This window comes from Papaver somniferum, chromosome 11 (assembly GCF_003573695.1).
Source record: "Papaver somniferum cultivar HN1 chromosome 11, ASM357369v1, whole genome shotgun sequence".
NCBI classification, from domain to species: Eukaryota; Viridiplantae; Streptophyta; class Magnoliopsida; order Ranunculales; family Papaveraceae; genus Papaver; species Papaver somniferum.
Window position 1 is genome coordinate 107,498,572 of NC_039368.1, and position 6,789 is coordinate 107,505,360.

The following is a 6,789-nucleotide window of genomic DNA, read 5'->3' on the forward strand; positions in this document are numbered from 1 at the left end:
GAGGAACTTTTTGTATAACATAAGGATACGGAGGTTGGTGATGTGGACATACGATGTCTTATCTTTTCCTAGATTCTCAAAAAACATTCCAAATCTTCACGAGTGATGAAAGTTGTTGATTCCTTTGCTGGTGGATTATCGGCAGCATTCCAGACTTCATCATCTTCCAGGATGGGGATTTGGGAAATTTCATGATCATCGTTTAAGGATGTTTCCTTAGCTTTTCCTTTTTCCAACTGACGTTGGGGATGATCTTGTTCAGGAGACAACTTGTGCGTGAGAGTCTTGGGGTAAGTGCACAACTCTTTTGGGTTGCATCCATATCTGTCTGATTCTTGGCGAGATCTTCTTGAACCTTCATGAAATCGGTTATGGTAGGCGGATCTTCTTTGATTTCTTTAAGAGCTCGGCCGCAGAGGGGATTTTTTCGGTTTGAAGAGGGGTAATATTAGTAGCGTCGTTGTTGGAAACGGGAAGAGTGACTGGAGTACCACCACTATCGTTGGTAGTGCTAGCATTATTTGGGTTAGGATTTATAACTGAACCCGACCTAAGATCAAACATTTTATGGAAATTGGGATTTCAACCGAGAGATTAATCTCCCACTGTGGTCGCCAATCTGTTGATGGGTGAAGCGATTTGCTGGTTTTTGAGTAAAAGTGGAGATACGAGCGGTCGGTCCCTCGAACGAGCAAATTTCTTAAACCTTTTGCAAACAGATGCACTGCACGGGAATGCATTGAGTTCTAGAGATCAATATGTATGACTTTGTCCTAAACCAAGACAATGGCCGTTCCAGAATCAATTCGGTCACGAAGAGGGATGGGGGCCTATATGTAGGAGGAAAACTGAGAAGTATGTGTGAGATCAATGATGATCGAGGATTGTAGATGTGTTGAAGATTTCTGCAAGTTTTGAGAAATATTGAGTTCAGATGAGATAAGTTCTAACGGATTGAGTAATAATTTCTTGTTGACCAAAATTTTTGGTTTTTCAATAGTGAATCCCGAAATTTATTTATACTGCAAGAATAATAGACACATTGATCCCAAGTAAGTGTGATGGTTGCTGGAGTGAGAGAGTGGGAAAGTGGAAAATCGTGGCCAAACCAGTTCCACGTGCATGGGAGAATTGGTTGATTTTCCATCCACTACTTTGCTAACTCCTTGAACTTCTTGCATTACTTAATCACATTTCTCATCGTGGGTGTACACACGTGCCTTAGGCCGCAAACCAAAACCCTGGTGAATATCCACTCATGTGACATGATTGATGTATCATGAATATGGAGTCTCCAAGGAAGACGTGTATTTAATTGGTCAATTGTTGACCTGGCTAAACTATGAATCGTAGCCTTGATGAGTCGAGCATAATGAACAATTGAGATATGCTTTGAGACTCTTGAATAAGATGTCTGCTGGGACAATGATGATGCTCAGATGTTGAGTCTTGAAGAATTGAGATATATCATTTTACCAGTAGAGGTAATAATGATGCTCTGATAATTTGAATTGACGTGCGTCCGATGAGATTGCTCAATCATGGACTTATCCTGATATGTCGAGTATTCGACAGGAATATAGATATGTTGTTGAATTATGAAAAATGCTCGTTTATGATTTGATATGTCATGAATACTCGAATGGCAAAGTAGAAATCACATAAATGTTGAATGGTCGTTCGTTCGAACCATGTTGCTCAGTCGAGCAAAAATGTTAGTAGAAGGACTAAACATTAAATATAAATTAAAATATTTATTGCTGGATCAATATAAAAATAATCGAATTATCATAAATTTGAAACCCTAATTTTGGAGAACTCTGAATGATGAAGATCGAGAGTTGTCCAATGTGGGTCAACGAATGCCAACCAACCAATGGGCATGAGAGTCAGACATTGATGGTGGATGGACGCTCGTGCGGAGGAATTTTTACATGAACGAGGATTTGTTGGAGAATCATGAAAAACATGAATTACTTTTACTGAAATAATAATGGAAAAACGTGGGACCGGCCGTGGTGCACGGGCCACCATTACTCTCGCATGTGCATTCCTGGGAATTTTAGGTATTTTGTTGCTCGTTCGAGCAATATTCTGGATTTCAAAAGAGTTTGATCTTGACGGAAACTCTATATTTGTATGAATGAGAAAGTAGGTCTTTGCTCGTACGACCAATATTTGTAGAATATTAAAATAATAATATTTTAATATTTTCCGTGAGAAACCCGGACGGTCGTGAACCATTTGACCTTTTGGTTTTTTGAACGTTTCAGCAAAATATGAAAACCAAAGGTTTTCTCAAGAGAGGGAGTTTCTAAGAGATCATAGAAGTAATAATAATAAAATACGGAATTAGAGAGACTTGGGACCGGCCACGGCCGTGGCATGGACGGCCGGCCGGTGGGCCAGGTCCCGCGACGCTCTTCATTATTTTTCTCATTATTATTTTTCACCTTGTGTGAAGAGATATGGAAAACTAAGAGTTTTTTCAAACGAGTAAGTTTGCTCAAACAAGAGAGTTTTTAAGATATAAATTAAAATAATAAAATAAGGTAAAAAAGAAAAGATGGAGAGGCGAGGGACCGGGCATGGCAGGCCGATCGGTGGGCCCGATCCCCCGCGTGCGCCCCTTTAGTTCTTTTTTTATTATTATTTTCTTCTCCTTTTTGCATAGGTATCCATACTTCCTCAAAAGTGCATCATGTTTGCACACCTATGCTTGGAGGAAACCCTGTCGCAACCATCTGCCTGCTGAAGTTATTGTTGGACCATACAATGATGGAAACGCGGATTTTCTAATTCATGGTATTTTGAAGCCTCTATCTACTAGTGAGTCTGGTGCTACAGCTAGTGCTGAATCTCTCGAGTCTAATGTTGTTGCTGACACTACATGTCTATCAGTGGATATGCTTAATCAAATTTTGCAGCAGCATACTCCAACCATAGTAAGTATCCCTCCTTCATGCAGACTAAATTTTTCTAGAATCCTCAAGTAATCATTATACAATGTCATTGCTAAGCCTAAAGATTTATCTGTTTGGCTGCAACTTCTTTTACTCCCTGTTTGTACATAGAATCTTTATGTTCCAAAATGCTCTGTGGAAGAACGGTCTGGCACAAGAAAGAAACTACAGATCTCTGCAATCGACCAATCATTGACTAAATGGAGAGAACCCCAAGGTTGTGCTTTCTTGACTCAGAAGAATGCCAATATGCAAGCTTGTTTGAAGAAGTTAAGGACTGGTCAATTTACTGCTGCGATACGTGTTCTTTCCTCTGATGGTATTGGTCTTCCTACACCAGATACTTTGTACGAATTGCAGCAGAAACACCCCCATGCGCCTCCTCCTTCTATTCCGGCAGATAACATCACAACACCCTCATTATATGTGGATGCTAAGCTGTGTTGTCCGTAATCAAAATCTTTCCTAAAGTTACAGCTTGTGGGCGTGATGGTTTAAGAGCTCAACACTTACTCGATACACTGAGTGGACCGGCTGTTGCAGTGGCTGATGAACTGTTGGAGTCAATGGTTGAGGTTATCAATCTGTGGCTTGCGGGCAATTGTCCCTCTGAACTGGGTGAATATGTGGCTAGTGCTCCATTAACGCCTTTGCTGAAACCTGGAGGTGGTGTAAGGCCAATTGCAGTGGGTACCATCTGGAGACGCCTGTGTTCCAAGTTAATTGCCAATGTTGTATGCAAATATATTACAGCCTATCTTGGTTCACATCGATTTGGAGTGGGAATAACTTGTGGTGGTGAGGGGACTACGCATGCTTCTAATAGGTTGTTGGAGTTAAAAGGTACTCACTACACTCAGACTATGATTTTGGTTGATTTCACAAATGCTTTTAACTTAATAGACAGAGCTACATTGATTCGTGAGGTTCGGAATCATTGCCCTAGCATTTCTAGATGGGTTGAGTTCTGTTACTCCACACCCGCCAGATTATATTACAACCAACATATTCATTCATCTGCTTTGGGTGTTCAGCAAGGTGACCCACTTGGGCCCCTGTAATTCTCACTTGCATTGCATCCTCTGGTTGTTAAGATTGCTGCAGAATGTACATTAGACCTTCATGCATGGTATCTAGACAATGGTACTATTGATGGTGATACATTAGAGGTTTATAAGGCATTGATGATCATTCAATCTGAAGGTCCTACGAGGGGGTTACACTTGAACATTAAGAAAACGGAGCTCTTTTGGCCATCTTTCGATCCTAGAAGAGATATTCCAGGTGTTTTTCCTCTCGACATTAGTAAGAAACATGTGGGTGTCAAATTGCTTGGAGGGCCGGTCAGCATGGACCTCCAATACTGCAGTGACATGGTTTCAGGTAAAGTTGACAAAACTATGCTTCTCATGAACAAGGTGCGGCAACTACAAGACCCACAATGTGAATTATTGTTACTGCGTATTTGTTGTGGAGTCTCAAAAATTTATTTTACTCTTCGCACAACTTGTCCTACTACTTTACAGTCTGCTACATCTCTGTTTGATGACAACCTAATACAATATTTACGTCAGATAATGGTTGGAGATGGTGCAGGTTTTGGGTTAGTTCAACAACGCCTAGCTACTTTACCTATGAAAGATGGTGGTTTAGGTGTTTATACTATGGGTGATACGTGTAAGTATTTTTTTCTTGCCTCTTGTGCTCAGACTCAACACTTGCAAAATAGGATTTTCAACCTTCCATCTGTATCAGAACCAAGTCCTAGATATGAGCATGCTTTGCAGATTTTTACACAGGCTTGTGGTCTCTCAGTTTTTTCTTTCAACATCAACGATGCTGCCCCCCTTTATATGAAAAATCTGGCAGTTTTATACTTTGGTGTTGTTAAGGAAGCTATTCCAACTAACTTTGCTCTTATAGATCGAGAGTCCCACATGTGGCAGTGTAATAGGAATGAGCATGCAATGGATTTTTAAAAGTTATTCCTATAAGTGGGTTGAAACGGGAAGTAGGTCCTAGGAAGTTCATTTCAGTCTTGCAGTATCGCTTCGGAGTACCCCTTTTTGTTGAATGTATCAAGTGTTCATGTTGTGGCAAGGCTATGGACATATTTGGTGACCATGCCTTGCATTGTGCCAGTGATCTTGGTCCTAAGTTTCGTCATGATATGCTCAGAGATGTTGTCGCAGATATTTGTTACAAGGGGGGTGTTGTTGCAAGAAAAAAACTCTCTTTAGTTTTCTTATCAAATGATATTAATGGTAAGGAAGCGAATCCTGTTGATGTACTTGTATACAACTGGGAAGATGAGAAGGACACTTTTTTGATGTCACGGTTGTATCTCCTTTTACGAGTGCCAGAACTCGCAACTACAGACCATGCCATGCTATTTCATCCGCAGTTTCTCGTAAGTGTACCAAATATTTAGAAAAGTGTTTGTCACATGGTTATGGGTTCAATGTTTTGGATTTTACTGCCTTTGGCGAGCTTGGCGAAGATGCTATCATATTCATGAAGAGATTGAGAAATTGCTTTATTTGTCATGATGCTAAATATAAAGTTGGTTGTTTTTTGTTTCATAGAATAGGCATTATTATTCAAAAAGGTGTGGTTGCCCAGCTTGTCGCTCGGCTACCTTCTACCGACGTGTACTGATTCCTTTGTTTTTTTTTATATTATTTTTTAATATTATTAATAAAAGAAAACCTAATAGCTGTGGGATTAGGTTTTTGGAGAGTTGGGCAATATTGGAAAAATATATAAACTAGGAGTTTTGCTCAAACGAGAGAGTTTTAAGAGATGAGGGAAATAATAATAGAATAAGGAAATTGGGAGGCAGGTCCCGTGACACCTCTTTCCTATTTTATTATTATTATTCTTTAGTTCCTCATATTTCCTCGTTCGTCTATATTTGGTTGCTCTTTTATTCATATTTTGGTGCTCACTTATGCATATTTGGGTGCTCGTTTGTGCATTATTGTTAAGTACACTCGCATTATTTTCTCGGGGCTTACTCGGTGCTGGCCCAAATGCCTGAAAAGTGAATATCTATTACTAATCAATGTAATTAAACTGAGAAAATCCATGGAATGGAGTAATGAGATAAATAGATTATTTGCTAGGAATTCAATTGATGAATATCGCGCTTGAAATAATCTATGGATGGCTCTATACTAACATCCAATATATCTAGGAACGTTATGTTTATTCGATAATTGAAGTATGAGATGGTAGAAACATCACACTCGTTCTGAATATTAATTTTGTATAGTCAGAGAACACTGAGACATCCTGAAAACGTTAATGCTCTATACTAGCATGCAATATGTATAGGAGTCGTCTAATCACTATCGATTCTACACAGAAGTGTTGATGAAATACGCGAAGTATTTGAAAAAGCGTGGGTTTAACAACCAGATCCAATATTTTGTTTCGGCAATCTGTATGGACTAACTCCAATATAATTCCAAGAGAATCAACTAGACAGTTAGACTCAATCCAGGAAAATATATCCAAGAGATATATTTCTATTTCTCAAATCAATCTGCAATTGAACAGGTAGAAATCTGTGAGCCGGATCAATATGAGAAATAACTTGGATGGTACCAAAGACCAATATCCAAGCGTCAATCAATTTCAATCATCAACCAAAGGTTGGATTCACCAATTCATTGAACTATGCACAACCTGTGATATTTCAATTATATAGAAAATATAATACGGAAAAGAAACGGCACAGACATCAGAATTTTTGTTAACGAGGTGTTGATGGTGATTTTTAGCTTAGGGTTAAAATCGTAAAACCTTACATCTGACATGACGT